The sequence below is a fragment of the Mus musculus genome, chromosome 17 (assembly GCF_000001635.26).
Source record: "Mus musculus strain C57BL/6J chromosome 17, GRCm38.p6 C57BL/6J".
Taxonomy (NCBI): Eukaryota; Metazoa; Chordata; class Mammalia; order Rodentia; family Muridae; genus Mus; species Mus musculus.
This window is the reverse complement of record NC_000083.6, coordinates 70,292,568-70,310,971: the sequence shown is the minus strand read 5'-3', so window position 1 is coordinate 70,310,971 and position 18,404 is coordinate 70,292,568. Positions and strand designations below refer to the sequence as shown.

At 40.9% G+C, this 18,404-nt stretch overlaps 1 protein-coding gene across 12 annotated transcripts in view; it reads right to left on the bottom strand.

Annotated features, from left to right (window-relative positions):
* The window catches only part of Dlgap1 (DLG associated protein 1), an 852,341-nt gene that overhangs the window by 510,442 nt on the left and 323,495 nt on the right, over positions 1-18,404 (bottom strand). For all 12 annotated transcript variants that reach the window (NM_001360665.1, NM_001347411.1, NM_001347412.1 and 9 more), the window contains one exon: positions 2,802-2,925. The gene's annotated coding sequence lies outside the window, so the exon portion shown is untranslated. The remainder of the gene's footprint in view (positions 1-2,801; positions 2,926-18,404) is intronic.

Below are 18,404 nucleotides of genomic sequence, written 5' to 3'. Positions count from 1 at the left end.
TTATAGTGACACCCTGGATCATGATATTGCCATCCTGACTCATCCGGTTTATAGCACTGTTCTCCAAGTCAGCTCTCCAGACAAATCTGTTAGTATCCACTCAAAGCTTGTTAAAAGCGTACATTTGTGTCCTCATCCTGACTGATCTATGCTGGACAAACATAGACCTACAAAAGCAACTCGAAGCTTGACAGACCACAGATATTACTTTCCAGGTAGTGAGTCAGAGCACTGGCGAACAAAGCCAAAGGGTAAAAATGGGACGGTAAACTGAGTGGCAGGCTTAAAAACTTCTAAATTAGCAATTTGTACAACTGTGGAGTAGTAAATCTGTGAATATTTGATTTGAACTAAAACAAGTGATAGTCAGAATTTTCACCCTGGAAGATTCAGGAGTCAAAGGAAACGGAGAGCAGAAACCAGTGAGAGATGAGATTGTTTTAAGTTCACTCAAAGGAAGTCTTGCCATGCCTCAGATTCCTGGGGCACTCACACCTTTTTCATCCGGTGTTCAGGGTACCATCTGATCTGATCAGTGCTCTCTCCCACCACTGTCAGTGATGTCTTGTCAATTCAGGGCCTGGCTCTGTCTACTCCTTTTGGTATTTCTGCCATGTCACTCCACACAGCTTCTCTGGCACAGCTGTCTGTCACCTTCCCCCGCCACTGCCCCTTGCTCTCCATGTTCATTGCTTTCCTTAGAATGCTGTGCACCACTATGCAGTAGTTAAGATGTTTGCTGATGTCTGCTTGTACATTGTTTATTTAATACTTGCTCCTTCCTAGTCACAACTTCTAGTGTGATTTTATACATTAGAGCAAGACTGCTGGTTTTATCCAACTTTATTTTACTGTTTGACATTCTAATGTTAAAGAAAAAAAGAAAGGAGTGGTGGAGGAGAGATGGCCTAGCCAGAAAGTGGAATGAGAGAGAACCAACCCCTCAAATTACCTGAGGGAGCGAGAGACGGATGAAGAGAGGGAAAGAGGGAAAGAGGGAGAGAGGGAAAGAGGGAGAGAGGGAGAGAGGGGGAGGGGGAGAGGGAGAGAGAACAAGTAACTGCTACGATATTATTACATGTTATTACATTAGTTATAACTCTTCCTAAAGTGCTCACCACACTTTGAAACTAAGTAAGTATAAATATATGTATATATTTATATTATATATCTCTATATCTATCTATCTATCTATCTATCTATCTATCTATCTATCTATCTATCTATCTATCTGAACACATGCTGGCTTCCCTACCACCTTCAATACTAACCTGCTTCAGAGGGGGAGGAGTCAGCAAGAATGAACAGCTATGGATTGTTCAACTGTTAGCAGTACCATGCTTTTCAGCAAGTTCCAAACACATTTAAAGGAAAACCATTGCAACTAACTTCCCCAAACCCCGCAAGCTAACATTCAATTAAATTACTGAACAAAAGAGGTTGAACAAGCAAAGGAGGAGCAGGAGACTGGGAGGTCAAGGGGGGGGGAGGGGGAAGAATAAAGTTTTTATATGTATATTGTATACAAATATAAATACATACATATATTTATTTTAAAAAAACCAGTATGCCAAGATGCATGTCTCATTTTGAGCACAGCTCTATCGACAAAATTTTATCTTAAAACACTTCATTTTGGCTCCCTGACATTTGGATAGAACTTCAAATTACAAAGTGCTTTCTTCTTAGACCTTTCATCTGGGAGAAAAATGACCTGCATCAAAATCAAGCAAAGGGGGATGTAACAAAGTCACCGATTGGCTGAATAACGACCTCTGGACCACTTGCGATTGCAGCCACAGCTGCAGAGATGGGCATTTCTGTTCTCCGTTAGATTCTCTTTGCATTACAAGGTTGGCCTTCCCAGATAATTGGATGTTCTGTCTCCTGCCTCAGGTGGTGCTAACACAGCCTAAAACCAGGGGAGCTCACGTCCTTCCTGGCAGACTCAGAGGGCAATCCTCCTCCTGCATGCCTTTCAGGTACAAATTCCAGACAGCATCCAAACTTCCATGGGGACTCTCTGAAGAGTTCGTTCCCATGACTCCCAGGCAGATTTGTTAGCATATCCGTGTTCTTACTGATTCACTTTCTGTGCTAGACTCATTGTATTATCCTCCTGCCTTGGTTGAAAATTACATCATCGTGTGCCGGTAAGAAGGCCCAGCTGTTCTCAAGCTTGACCCATGAGGTCATCGTTCCAGTCGAGGGCCATTTTCAAGTCCTTGTCTTTGTTGCTCACGTAACCCGAATGGGAGAGTAGCTTACTGACGTATCCAGCCCTCTCAATCCCCTCTGATCTGACATTATACAGGTAATGCATTTGACTTACACATTCTCCAGCCTTCCCTTCTAACAGAACACGTGGCAGGAAGAGAGCGGAGACTGCAGCATGGGCTTCAGCAGCTCCAGATTTAGACCAGTGCGCAAGCCTGTGCTGTTGAATGCAACTGTCTCCGGCAAGCAAAGAAAATACAGAGCATGTGCTGTGCCATCATCTTCTATTCCACGCTTAGCCTCACGCCCAGTATTTTAGCCTACAGAGTCCTGAAAATTGCATTCGCCAGACCTGACATCTTAGACTGACAATAATTACTACGCAGGTGAACTCCATCTTAATTAAAATATGTACAGGGAGCCAAGGAGTTAAAAAAAAAGGACATCAAATTCAGCAGCCTATTAATAGCTTTAGGATTGCCAGGCAGAAATACATCATGCTATAAAAAGTGAAAAACTGTTTTGCACAGTGCATCTTTACAGGATGTTGCAGAAGTGGATTACACAAAGGAAATAAAGTTTACCTTTGATGCTCTCTGTTTTTATTTTTCCACGCTTCCGATGCAGGAGGAGACCTCGACTTCAGATTGTTGCTGTCCTTGATAGCATTAACCAGATGTCACTCTTAGTATGAGATGCTCAAGAGCGCTGAAATATAACAAATGCAATCATTAGCCATGATGACTCATTTGAAGCAGAGACTCACTGAGGGCTGATCTCGTAAAAAAGTGACACCAGCAGCCATTAAATCCAATGAAGTGTGACGAAGAGTTGTATTGGAAATCTACGTGGTGGTGCTGGTGGTGAGGCAGTGTTCGGCGTCTTTATGCATCGCAGAAAGTCAAATCAACCAGGCCAAAATAAAATATCATTATTATAAATAGGTTTGATAAGCTAGAAAATGCTTGTCTATGAATATCAATTATATTCTCCTTAAAAATAATAAAGGGAGGCTAGGAGAAATGACTCAGTGGTTAAGAGCATATTCTGCATTTGTGGAGGACTCGATTTAAGTTTATAGCATCCCCCCTCCCCACACACTGAAACACACACATATGAGAGTCCATGCCATCTGTAATGCTGGCTCCAGGGATCTGATACCTCTGGCCTCTGCAGGCACCTGCATTCATGTGCAAAGATCACCCCACAACATACACACACAACTGAAGATAATACACACAAATCTTTAAAAAGCTATAAAGTACAAATATCAAGTACTTGAATTTGTAAGGCCCAGCATATGCATATGATTTTAATAATTTCCTGGTAACTACATGTTTTATTAATACAATACTCCAACTAACCAACCATAGTCTAAAAAGGAGTAAAAACTGCCATTATTTCCATTGTCTCTTTGACCTCATAGCAGGGTCCAACACAGCATACTATTCCCAAGTGTGCAGCCAGGGCTTTGCTGATGCCTAAGCCAGGGCAGTCATAGGATGATCAGTGATTCTTCCTTAGAAGGTGACAAACAAAAATTATATCTGGGCCACATTGTGGGATGGGGATTGCCTGGGACCACATCACGTGCTGTGTGGGAAGCTGTGACTCTCCTTTCTAGCAGGTCACACACAGAAGGCCTCATCACACAAATGGCCTGCTGTTTTAATGTTCTGGGTGGGGGGTGGGGTACACCAAGATCTGCTCCTGTTGCTTTGCTTTTGTTTTTTAAAGCAAAAATAATTCTGTGTGCCTTGCTGGCATATAAAAATAGTTTCAGAAGAGAAAGGGAAAAGTACATGTAAGCAATAAGTAGAATTATAGTCAGACTCACCATTGAGATTAATAATGTGACTGCTGATTTAACCTAACCACTGTAAGACTTTTTATACAGAGTTTATGGTTCAGAGCAGGGCTTTGAGATTATGGCGATTATGTGGTTTGGTCACTTTCTCAGAGTTGTCAAAGGCAAAACTATATCCTGGGGCTTCTGCCTGGGAGGCCAGCCACCCAGTACTATGGGGCTTCCATTTCCAAAATGAACAGTGGCTGGTCAAAGAGGTCATGAATGATATCATCTTGTTAATGCTATTCTGGGCTAGGAAGGCTGAGAGGTATTAAAAGGCTGTTGGTAGTGGGATACTCAAGCAATATTAACTCAGCCACACTGTATTAACACAGCACTTAACAAGGTACCTTGGAAATGCAATAAACTATACACATCTCATTTCCTCATCCCAGAGAAGGCAAAATGAGATTTTATTACCAGCCATAATTTAAAGACTCGAAGCCTTGATTTATAAACTATTAGCCTGTTTAGTATTCTCAATATTCTAGTAAATCGAAGTCTGAGGGGGAATGTCTTCCCATATATGTGAGGACTAAATAAATGCTGATTTTTAATATAAAGAGTTTGACCACTTATCTACTCATAAATATTTATTGAGACTTCATTTTGAGCTAAACAGAGTCTAGATAGATATTTAACTAAACAGTGAAGTTTTTAAAAAGTAGAGACCTGAGGCAATTAAAAAAAAGATATCAGGAAATGAACAAAAATAAGTTTTATTACAAACAGATCATTATAAAAGTTATATAATTATTAGGTAAACATCTATTTTCAACATTTAAAGGGATCTTAAATGCTATCTTGTGTAGGGTATAGTGGGTCCCAAATATAGTTGGTTATCATTGCTAGCTGGAAATCTTCTTAAAAATACAGGATTGTGAAATTTCACCTTTAATCAAATATTTTGAGAGGGCATCTTATGTTAGCTAGCTGGCCTTGTATCCTCTGTGTCAGTCCCTGGATAGCTAGGACTGCAGGTACATGCCATTGTGCCCAGCTGTACACAGCCAGGACATTCCTGGATAAGTCAGGGGAATCTGCACTTCGAAAGTGTTCCGAGTTGATTCAGCCAGCAGGTGCACTGCCATTAGGCATGCTCCTGGCTCTTCACCATCCTCCTTACACGGAGCCTAGGGGACTGACTTCCTCCAGGCATTTGCTGCTTGGTGGTGGAATTGACCTTAGTATGCAGAACTGCGTCTCTGTTTCTCACACTTTCCTTATCCCAAGAGGCTGTATTTTCCCCCTTACACTCTGCTTTGGTCAAGTAGCAATTATTTAGCCCATATATTCTAGAAAACGGAGAGCAGAAGAATAACTATAGGTACTTGAGTGCTAGAAGATTCACATGGATTTTTTTTACACACACACACACACACACACACACACACACACACACACACATACACACTGAATACACACTTTACATATGTGGAGGTTCTGGAATTTTAACATAACTTGTTTGACTCAATGGCTCATGTGGCATTATTAAACTGTCCCCTTTTCTAGGTGTAGCAACTTTGGGGCTATTTGCTAAGCCCTCTTCTCTGGTGTCTACCTAATATTTGAAATTCTCCTATCATCAAGGAAACCATCTGTCAGCTCTTTGAACATTCAGTGCTTGCTTCTGGCCATTGTTGATTAGGTCAGGAAGAGTGATGCACACAAAGAGGACAAGGAGACTGTGGCCACGGTGTGCTTGGTGGCACGATGCCACCGATGAGGCTCAGGCAGGATGATGAACGCACTGCAGGCTACCCTGGGCTTCATCTGGAAAACTTCCTCAAAAGATCAACAACCAACCAGCCAGCCAGCAATAACAATCCTCCCAAACAAAACAAAACAAACAAACAAACAAACAAACAAACAAAACACCCGCAAGCAAGCATACAAGCAACAAATGATAAATTGCAGCCTCGGTCAAGTTTAGAATGTATTGGGCAGGGGTTTGTCAACATGCCCTGTACAGGCAGCGACTGCAAATACTGATGAGCTCTGGAGAAAGGGTGAAAGCAGGCAGACTGGGAGTCCATAGAAAAGAAAATTCTAGAAATTCATTTGTCTCCAGCTTCCCCTTCTTAACTGTTATCCTGTGATTTCCATGAGCTGAAATATCTTTGGGATCTTTCCACAATAAAATCCATTAAATTGTTTTAAAAATAATTTTCTGTTTTACTCTTAGCTGAGGTTTTTCTTTAACCCTGACATCAGAATTTAAACTAATATATCTAGTGCCATTCATTTCATAGAAGTTACTTTATAAACCAACCAGTTTTTAAAAGATTAAAAAAAAACATTGCCAGAGGGTATGGAAGGGGAAATGCAAACTATATATGCATTATATTTTATGGAATGCCTACATTTTAGCAAACTCCATTTATGACAAGCTAGAGGACACCCAGCTGAGCAGTCTTACCTCTGTTTCTTGCAAGATGTCTGACTTAGCAGAGTAACTAGGTCTCTTGGGATTTCAATGCTCTGGTTCACAGGATACCTGTTGATCCCAAACTTTAGGAAAACACACATCCTCACCTTTCACTCATTCGTGCATCCACTCACATCCCAGGCACAACTAGAGTGTGGGAATACACCAGGGGACCTCGCATTTTAGTGGAGGCAAGTAAGCAGAAAGAAATTATAAATATGATTAAGTGGTAAATTTGGATATCACTGGCTAGTTGGCTTGTCTTGGAGGTGGTGAGATACTCCACAATGGATGTGGGAGATAGGTATGGGCTAGGCTGGTAAAGCAATTAGCTCAGGAAAATGGTTGTATTCATGTTTTCACTTACCAAAGATGATTATATAGAGAGGTAAACAACACATAAAAAGCAGCACCATATTTTGTGTGCACAGGATCTCAACGAATATTGATCTCTTTATTTTATGTATTTATTATTTATTTACTCATTTAGTTGATTATGCTTTAAGACTGAGTTTAATCTGTGAAAACATTTACAAGACAGAATAAAAAGCCCTGTTTTGCTTCTTTCCAGAGGTTTTAAATATAAGGAAGATAATCTGCTGATTAATTAGCAACACTATTCAATAAGTCATGAATAAGTAGTAGACACACAAGTAGTCCAGGCAGCTAAGGACCTGAACGTGCAAGGCCAACACTTTGCATACTGAATCACTGCCACAGCCAGCCACGATATTTTAAAAGGGAGCGGGGACCATCTACTTATTCCTATTAGGAAGACTCTTCTTCCTCAACCCACTTTCAGAACCATGTGGGTGTGTGCCTCTTTCCAAAGCACAAACATGCTTTTAAAAAAATGAAGTAATATACATTCAAACCTATCTTGGAATTTCCTGCTAATTGAATGGCCTCTCCATTACTTGGCATGTAGGCTTCTCTCCTGCCTTATTAAAGTACAATACATACTCTCCCAAAGTGAAAGAGAAATCCCTAAACTCTCAGAACAGATATGGCCAAGCATACAGTCCCACTGCCATCGTTAGTTCATTGACTGCTCTCTGCCTTTGCGCATGCCTTCTCCCCGTGAGCCTGGCATATGCAGTAAGGATGGCTATAGTATGGAATGCTACTATGTTTTGAACACTGCTCCCAACACACTACAGTGGAGACCTTGGGCTCATCATTCCCCTGAGGTAGCTGCTATCATCACTGACATTTTACAGTTTGAAACAGATGGGAAGAAACTGGCCAGCTTGCAACACAGAGAGACGAGGTCTCTATTTCATCACCCAGTGTTTGTCTCAGGACAGATGTTAGCATGGTGTTATTGCCACCATCCCATTGTGCAGATGCCAAAATTGAGGCACAAAGAGATTAAGTTATCTGGCCAAAGACTCACACAAAAATCTCAGAGCCTGGATTTACTTTGTATCATTATTCCTATTCTTTGTATCATTATTTCCTATTTTTATTCTCTTTTAGATTTAGTTTCCTTTAAGCTTAAAAATAATCAATTTTCCTGCCAAAATATAGAACAGGCCTTATTAGTTTTTGAAACATGTTGGTGACTAGTTCAAGGATGAGAGCCAAATGTTGAGTTGCCAGGGAGAGCAGAGTCTTATTTCTAAGCCTGTATATGCCAGCTGGCAATGGTAGCCCCACGACCACCAACTGTAACTCTGCTTCCAGCCAGCTACCCTCTGAAATCCCCCTGATTGTCACTGATGAGTCAATGGATTGAACACTTTATAGGTTGGAGTTTTTCCTTCATCAGTCGAATCTCTTCACTTTGTAGAGAGTTTGGTAAGAAAGGCAGGGAGCAGAGAAGAGTGTAGAGCAGGGCAGCCTGGCAGGAAGTCTGGGTCCGTAAAACCCGGGTACCCCTTTTCACAATGTTTAAAGAAATGATGTCCTCCATTCAGTGAATATTAGGTGCCTACTATGTGCTAAGCACTGTTTCCAGTGTTGGAGGCTGAGTAGTGGATGGCATGGAAAACTTTCCTGTCTTCATTCAGACTTAGGCCTGGCATGATAACGGTTAAAAAGCAGTCTTTGAGCCATCATAGCTCACGAATTCAATTCTTTTCATTTACCTTACCGGTTCTAGGTGATCCAAAGCTAGAGCGCCTCAGAGTTGTTTAGTGTCTGCCTGAGTGAATAAAGGACTATCTCGAGAGCCAGTAAAGGATGCGTGTGAGTCAGGAGAGTGAGTGTAGAATTCAAAGTAGGTGGCTGCTGTCCAACCAGCAGAGGGACTGACAGGCAAAAGGCAGTTTGTTTGCTCTATTGGGGTGGGCATACTTCTCTTGCCTTTGGACAGCACGGTTCTGGGCTCTTTGACCTGTGCACTCCAGAGCATGCAGCAGCAGCCATCTGGGGTTGTAGAGCGTCTGTCTCCAGGGACATCAGTCCCTAGTGTCTCTGGCGCTGAGAGCCACACCTACAGCTCCCAGGGTCCCTACCTTGCAAGTATTTCTCTGTTACCTGTAAGTCAATTCCCTAATGAATACCCCCTCCCATCTTCCCTCTTAGGTCTGTCTCTGCAGGATGCTGACTGGAACAGTATTTCTACGGTTTTGCCTACATAATCAAACTGCAGGTACAAGAGTGGAAGGAGCTATGGGGAATCCAGGGATTATAGGGGACCAATGGGAAGATAGAAATGTTCCTGCTTTTAAGAATGAAGTAAAGTTACATAAAGGTATATTTTCTTCTGACATTAAGCTACTTTAGGCAAGCTCAACATTTTAACAATTTCTTTTATGCTATGACAATTAAAAATCATTCCCGAGAGCTTTTGCGCTCAGTCAATTATAACGATCATTAAGTAAAGAATCTGAAACCTCCAATTCTAATTAAAATGTCTCAAATTGAGTTAGTCTTTAAAAATGTCATATAACTGATTGTATAACAACATATCCAGTGTCAGAGAAATAATAATAAAGTCTAAATTGGCCTCTAAATCAGCCCACAATCTCATTTTTCCCAAATAATTAGCATAATTCAGTTATCAGACTGAGTGCTTGGTCACTAAGACTGGTAACATTTACCATCAGTCTACCCTAAAGCCACTTAATAATGAAAAACAAAAGCCCTGCAGCTTAAAGTACCATTTACTAACTACAATATCTCATGGTGTCAACTCATAGAATTATTTGTAGCGACTAGAGGTTTTTAACACTTATTGTTATATTTATGATAACCATAGAGTATATATTATTTCTTTCAAGTTGGTGTTTTAGTCTGAGTCTGTTACTCAGTAAATGTCAAACAGCGATGGCTGATAGACTGTCCCCTGAAGAGCGTCACCAAAGGTCAGCAGGACACTCTCTCTCATTTGCGGCCATAGCAAAGTATATGAAACCAATATATATATGAATATATCACAATCGAGTCGTGATAAATTCTGCTGCAAATCCATAAACTCTGACCTTTGCTTATAAACTTGCCTGAGTGTTGAATTGAAATGAAGACACATTTTTGAATAACCCTCTACTATGCTCTGCAGAAGTACATTTTTCATCTAGAGTGAATTCCATATATACTGCCTATGTGGAGCAAATGTAATAGTCCCACTCAGAAAAGACAAAGTGCGGATGACTTTCAAGCAATTACAGCGAGATACGGAGTGTTATTTGTCCCTGCTATAATCCTATCTGGGACAAAGTGAGGAAGTGATATGTTAGGGAGGGGATCTTCAGGAAAGGAAAATGACCACCACAGCAAGCGAAAGTAGTGAGTGCTGTTATAACTTAGTCTGCTTTGCTGCTTCTAGGCTCACAATTGCAGAAGAGTCAGTCCAGCTGGTGGTCACAGTTCCTTCCCAGTGTCAATGTTTTCATATAAATCGTCTTCCAAGCCACAGGGCAATACTGCTACTGTCAAGGAAATGAAATGCTTTGGTCTGCTCCAGAGGCCAAAACTAAGACAGGAATAAGGGAACACTTTATTACTTCCTTTGTTGCCACCACAGTTGGAAAACTCTTAGGGCCCATTTTTTTTTAAAAATTGGTTATTTTATTTATTTACATTTCAAATGTTGTCCCTCTTCCCTGTTTCCCCTCTGCAAACCCTCACCGCCTCCCCCTGCCTCTATGAGGGTGCTCCAACACCCACCTACCTACCCACTCCTGCCTTACCACCATTGCATACTCCTATGCTGGGGCATTGAGCCTACCACAGGACCAAGCCCCCCCCCCCCCATTGATGCTCAACATGGTCATCCTCTGCTACATATGTGGCTGGAACCATGTGTACTCTTTGGTTAGTGTTTTAGTCCCTGAGAACTCTAGGGCATCTGGTTAGTTGATATCGTTGGTCTTCCTATGGGTTTACAAACCCCTTCATCTCCTTCAGTACTTCCCCTAAATGCCTCCACTGGGGTCCCTCCACTCAGTCTGATGGTTGGCTGCAAGAGAAGGCTGTTGAAGGCATTCTCTTTGTCTCTTCCATTTTTGTTGCTGTTATTTTGTAGACACTTTACATCATGATTCTCTTTTTCAGACATCGTTTTAAATTTTCTTCAATAAAATTCTAACTTCTGACGGTAAGTAGCTTAGTTCAGGAAGCTCTGTCCCTGCAGATCTAAGCTGCTCCCTCAGGAGAGGTGTTCAGAGCCTGGCCAGAAAGTTCGAATTCAATACCAGCCCCAGGTGAGCAAGTGAAAGGCACTGGAGACTCAACCTCCCCTCCAGCCCCATCCAGTAAAATAGGATGCTTGCTAACCATGAGTAGAGAGAGCACTTGTCAAAGTAATGGAGTTAAATACAATCAGAGGCCCGGGATATAGTTAAGAGCAACACAAAAACAAAGGAAAAACTTGAACGAGGAAAGGTATGGCAGGATATGTTCTAGTCAGGGTTACTATTGCTGTGATGAAACACCATAACTTGGGGGACAAACGGCTTATTTGGCTTACATTTCATTAGTACTGTTCATCATTAAAGGAAGTCAGGGCAAGAACTTAAACAGGGCAGGAACCTGGAAGCAGGAGCAGATGCAGCGGCCATGGAGGGGAGCTCCGTACTAGCTTTCTCAGCTTGCTTTTTTTTTTTTTTTTTTTTTTGGTGTTTAGAGACAGGGTTTCTCTGTGTAGCCCTGGCTGTCCTGGAACTCACTCTGTAGACCAGGCTGGCCTCAAACTCAGAAATCTGCCTGCCCCTGCCTCTCGATTGCTGGGATCAAAGGCGAGCACCACCACGCCAGCTCTCAGCTTGCATTCTTATAGAGCCCAGGACAACCAATCCAGGGATGGCCCCACCCACAATGGGCTGGGCCCTTCCCCATCAATCACTAATTAAGAAAATGTCTTACAGGCTAGCCTCCAATCCGATGCTTGTTCCTCTCTTAAGATGCTAGCTTCTAATATCCACTTATCAGTGAGTACATATCATGTGAGTTCTTTTGTGATTGGGTTACCTCACTCAGGATGATGCCCTCCAGGTTCATCCATTTGCCTAGGAATTTCATAAATTCATTCTTTTTAATAGCTGAGTAGTACTCCAATGTGTAAATGTACCACGTTTCTGTATCCATTCCTCTGTTGAGGGCCATCTGGGTTCTTTCCAGCTTCTGGCTATTATAAATCAGGCTGCTATGAACATAGTGGAGCATGTGTCCTTCTTACTGGTTGGGACATCTTCTGGACATATGCCCAGGAGAGGTATTGCTGGATCCTCCGGTAGTACTATGTCCAATTTTCTGAGTAACCACCAGACTGATTTCCAGAGTGGTTGTACAAGCCTGCAATCCCACCAACAATGGAGGAGTGTTCCTCTTTCTCCACATCCTCACCAGCATCTGCTGTCACCTGAATTTTTGATCTTAGCCATTCTGACTGGTGTGAGGTGGAATCTTAGGGTTGTTTTGATTTGCATTTCCCTGATGATTAAGGATGTTGAACATTTTTTCAGGTGCTTCTCTGCCATTCGGTATTCCTCAGGTGAGAATTCTTTGTTCAGTTCTGAGCCCCATTTTTTAATAGGATTATTTGATTTTTCTGAAGTCCACCTTCTTGAGTTCTTTATATATGTCAAGCTGCTAGTATGTGCTCTCTCCCGTTTCTTCTTGGAGGCACTCAGAGCTATGAGTTTCCCTCTTAGAAATGCTTTCCATCTTCTGAGATCCTCTTTAATTTCCTTCTTCAGAGACTTGAAGTTCTTATCATACAGATCTTTTACTTCCTTAGTTAGAGTCATGCCAAGGTATTTTATATTATTTGTGACTATTGTGAAGGGTGTTGTTTCCCTAATTTCTTTCTCAGCCTGTTTATCCTTTGTGTAGAGAAAGGTCATTGACTTGTTTGAGTTAATTTTATATCCAGCTAGAAATTTAGAATATCCAAGATACAAGATACAATCTGCAAAACACATGAAACTCAAAAGAACGAAGACCAAAGTGTGGACACTTTGCCCCTTCTTAGAATTGGGAAGAAAACACCCATGGAAGGAGTTACAGAGACAAAGTTTGGAGCTGAGACAAAAGGATGGACCATCTAGAGACTGCCATACCCAGGGATCCATCCCATAATCAGCCTCCAAACTCTGACACCATTGCATACACTAGCAAGATTTTGCTGAAAGGACCCAGATATAGCTGTCTCTTGTGAGACTATGCTGGGGCCTAGAAAACACAGAAGTGGATGCTCACAGTCAGCTATTGGATGGATCACAGGGCCCCCAATGGAGGAGCTAGAGAAAGTACCCAAGGAGCTAAAGGGGTCTGCAACCCTATAGGTGGAACAACAACATGAAGTACCCAGTACCCCGGAGCTCTTGACTCTAGCTGCATATGTATCAGAAGATGGCCTAGTCGGCCATCTCTGGAAAGAGAGCCCTATCAGTCTTGCAAACCTTATATGCCTCAGTACAGGGGAACGTCAGGGCCAAGAAGTGGGAGGGGGGAGGGGGAAGTGGGGGGGGGAACTTTTGGGATAGCATTGTAAATATAGATGAAGAAAATACCTAATTAAAAAAAGATGCTAGCTTCTGTGGAGGTGACATAAAATTAACATAATGAGATGAACCAAATGATGAATTATGTTACTTGTGATTTTAAGATGTTATTCTAACACCATTTTATTACCTGCAAATTCTCTTGAAATAAAGTGAATACAATTCACCCAACAAATTATTAAAAAGAAACTGTAAGTGGAAATTGTGAATCTTAAAAGTAAAATAAATTTTTAAAAAAGAGACTATTAATGAACTCTAAAGAGTAGAGATGGGTAAGTTTGAACACAAATCCATTTCATTCACCAAATCTGAGGGGCCAAGATTGAACAGAGGCCTCAGGGTCATACAGGGCCATCACAGACATATCTGTCAGCTAGCAAAATAAACCTGGACATTGGTTTAATGATGTTTAAAAAAGAATAATCAAGACCTACAATAAAATATAAAAGATAGAACCATAAGTTTGGTGAGGGCACGGGCTAGGGGAAACCAAAAGCAATATTTGGCTAAAGGAACACCTCAGTAAAATGACTCCTAATGACATTCTGCTTTGTCCATAGACCAGTGTCTCACTCATCCATCACCAGAGAAGCTCCTTCTGGTCGTAGATGGGATGAACATAGAGACCTGAAACTGGACAGGTTTTTGAGTGAGAGATTTTAGGATGTATTTACCAACACCACACCTCAAGGCTCAGGTGCTATGTAGAAGAGGATGGAGAAAGATCGCCAGAGCCTGACAGGATATTTTACAGTAAGGAAACAGTGTCTTCCAGGTATGGCAGGGCTGATATAAACACCCACTCACAAAGGAAAACTTGTTTTTCTCCAGTGGAGTCTCACTGGGTATGTAAACCATACTTCAGGGTAGGTGCCATGCCTCAGCAGTACATGACAAAACAAGATGAACTCAATGGTATAATCGGATTTCTGTAGACTTTTTTGTCTCATACGTTTGGACTTTTTTTTGTTGGTCTTATTACTCTTTTGCTCTCTATTTTGTGTTTTTGTGGGTTTTGTTTGAATGTGTGTTTCTTTTCTCCCCCCCCCCCCCCCGTCTACCTCCTTCCCTCCTTCCCTCCCTCCCTCCATCCCTTCCTTCTTTTCTGTTATTTGCAGGCTTATTTTCTACACAGAGAGAAAAGTTGAGGTGGTATGGGTAGGAAATTGGGGAAGAACAAGGAGGAGTTGGAGATCAGAAAAGCATGACCAGATATATTGTAGGAAAAACTTTTTTCAATATAAAAATTAGATGTTGTAAATTTAAAGAAAAGAGAAAAGAATTTTGACATATATGAAAAAATAAGGACAAGGGAAAAATCTGAGATATGGAGACAAATGATTCTATTACTTACAAGCCATACTTGATGGCTAAAGTTGGCAGTGAAATGTAGCTGACATGCAGGATAATGGTATGTATGCACGAATAACGGTAGACGTGGAAGTAGTACTTAAAGTTGGATCAGTGGACTATGGTAAATCACATATGTCTATCATAGTAAAAAAATATTGGGGGTTTCTATTCCACCCTTGATCACTTAGTTCTCAAATAAAAGACACACTACCATTATATTTATAATAAATAAGCCTTAACAGCACTAAACCTGTCAGATATCAACCCTCTAAGCTATTTTGTCTATTTCTCTGAGATATAACTTGTTCTATCTGGGCCATTCTCATTCCAAATGGACAGCACTCATGGCCATGTTCTCACAATCCACCTACCCCATGGTGTCCTCTCCCCTATTCTCCTCTACTCTCATACTCACGATCTCTCATCAGACCTCAAGCCCTGGGGAACTGAAGCCCCTCCTACCTTTCTTCTGCCCAGCTATAGACTGTTGGCATCTTTGTCCAACCCATAATAGTTTTAAATTAAGGAGCAAGGCTGCATAGCATAACCTGGTGTCTGTGAGGATTTCCTCATTCCTGAGGCTACCAGATCTTGGATGCCAGTATTTATTTAGCATTACAATACATAGTAACACTTCAAACCTCAACATGTATCTCCTTTCATACTCAGAGGAATCTCTATGAAAACCACATAAAGAGTTATACTCTAAATCACCATAGATAAATGTTTTCAGGTCACGTAGATGGTAGGATATTAATATCCAGAATATATAAAAATAGAGACTGTTCAATGAGAACAAAACCAAACAAAAACATTATAATTAAAAGCGAGCAGAGAACTAGATCAACAGTAATCTAAACAAAACAAGACAAAATCCTTTATAAATAATTGTTTGAAATTAATGTTAAACTGTATTCGTATTCAGAGTAACTCAAATGCATGCAATATCCCAAATGTGAAAGATGAAATGTATTTGTAGAATGAGGAATTACTGAAACGAAAATGTAAACTCACTAGGACGTGGAGAATAAATGTTTCAGAAATATGGCTCAATTATTTTCTAAAATAAATTTTATTAAGGAAATGTCACATTTGCTTATAAACCTAGCTTCCAGTGTTATCTGGCATTGAAGAGTACAATTGCCATAGGAACCAGCTGATTATAAAATCTGATCGTAATGTGCTTCTAAGTAATAAAATCTCAACTACCCAATATTAAGCTGGCTTCTTCACATTCTCTTCGTGAGCCCACTTGTGAGTGTTTATCTGGAAAAGTTACAGACTTGTGTCTTGTCCTGTTTAAACAGCTTACTGACTAAGCAGCAGGGTACAGGAGCTCCTGGATCTTGGCTTTCAAAGGTTATTTCTGTTGGGACATAATGCAAGAGCAGTGTTTATGGAAAATGAACTCCAAATGTCAGCAATTGTGTTGATTTTGAGAATTGTCATTGAATTTAGCAGTATACAGCCACCTCCAACTTGAAATAATTTCTCTGTTTAGTATAGCTGCATAGATACCACTATACACCCCCTTTCCTTTCTCCAAATTTCATGACCTAAGAGTCACATGCCTTACACACAGGCAAGTTTCTAAATCTATCACTATTTCATTCTGAATGCTCTTACAGACATGTGTGTTTCCTCCATGGGCCATTTGGGATTTTAGTGTTGCCCGAGAAGGAATCCTTTTATATCTAATATCAGCCCCTTCAACGCAGATCAGCATTATTGAGACTACCCTTCAAATTAAAATAAAACAGCCTAATTCAACACTGAAAAATGTCAACCACTAAACATAAGGGCTCTGATATAACCAATCATAGTCTGGCAAACACTCAAAGCTTCCCCCATAGCAACGGAGCTGATGGCATAGCAACCACAGCTGCTTTAGCACAGAAGAATTAGAAAAAAAAATATTCTTGGAAAGAAGCACAACCCTGGTCCGAGTTGTGGAAGTCACTTTGCCTTCACAGAGGGCGGGAGTGTGAATGCTGCCACTCCTTAGTGGTCGAAGCTGTAGTAGCTCCAGATGGAAGAAGCCATCTTGCTCGCAATGCTCCAGGTCAAGCACTTCACATCTAAAAGGTCCCAAATTGTTCGCCTGTAGATTGATATGTTTTTCTGCAATGTTAGAGAACAATCTATAATTATTTTTCAAAGATGAAAGGCTTTCCACTGTTGGAAAGGATCACTTTAAAGAAAAATTTACTGAAGTTCTAAATGCACTTCATTAGCACTTGAAGGATGTTAAGATCCATAATGGACTGCTTTGATTAAGGTAAATATTTTTACATGGATCGAAATAAAAGCCTGTACAATTAGGATCTGAAGCATGGGAGCGGGGTGCGTGTATTCTGATGGACACATATCATGAAGGAATATAATTAAAGATCATTTCCAGAGGCTGGGAGGTCCAGATCCTTTCCCTTGGTGTCAAAGGCCAATGCCAATCAACACTCGAAAGAACAGAGTCCAATTCTTTGAAAGAAGGACTCACAGTATCTCTGAGGTTTGAGGGTAGTTTTATCCTGAGGGCTCAAGGAGCCTGGAGATGGGATAACAAGAGTGGATAAGTCAACAGGTGTGTGCACTTAAAGACTGGGCATGACATCAGATTAGTTTGATCCACATGGGTTTCAAGGTTTCTGCTAGAACACTGTGAACAAGCATCCATACAGTTTTCTCTAAAACCTGTATTCTTATGAATCAACTTGCTGCATGTGTATATGTGCTCGGTATATTCCATTATTACTAGAAGAGTAAGGCTCACTAAATGATCCTACATATTCATCTCCTATAAAGGAATCGACAAATGGGACCTCATAAAATTGCAAAGCTTCTGTAAGGCAAAAGACACTGTCAATAAGACAAAAAGGCCACCAACCGATTGGGAAAGGATCTTTACCAATCCTAAATCTGATAGGGGACTAATATCCAATATATACAAAGAACTCAAGAAGCTGGACTCGAGAAAACCATATAACCCTATTTAAAAATGGGGTACAGAGCTAAACAGATAATTCTCACCTGAGGAATACCGAATGGCTGAGAAGCACCTGAAAAAATGTTCAGCATCCTTAATCATCAGGGAAATGCAAATCAAAACAACCCTGAGATTCCACCTCACACCAGTTAGAATGGCTAAGATCAAAAACTCAGGTGACAACAGATGCTGGTGAGGATGTGGAGAAAGAGGATCACTCCTCTATTGCTGGTGGTATTGCAAGATGGTACAACCACTCTGGAAATCAGTTTGGTGGTTCCTCAGAAAATTGGACATAATTCTACTGGAAGATCTAGCAATACCTCTCCTGGGCACATACCCAGAAGATGCTCTAACATGTAATAAGGACACATGCTCCACTATGTTCATAGCAGCCTTACTTATAATAGCCAGAAGCTGGAAAGAACCCAGATGTCCCTTAACAGAGGAATGTATACAGAAAATGTGGTACATTTACACCATGGAGTACTACTCAGCTATTAAGAACAATGAATTTATGAAATTCTTAGGCAAATGGATGTATCTGGAGGATATCATCCTGAGTGAGGTAACCCAATCACAAAAGAACACACATAATATGTACTCACTGATAAGTGGATATTA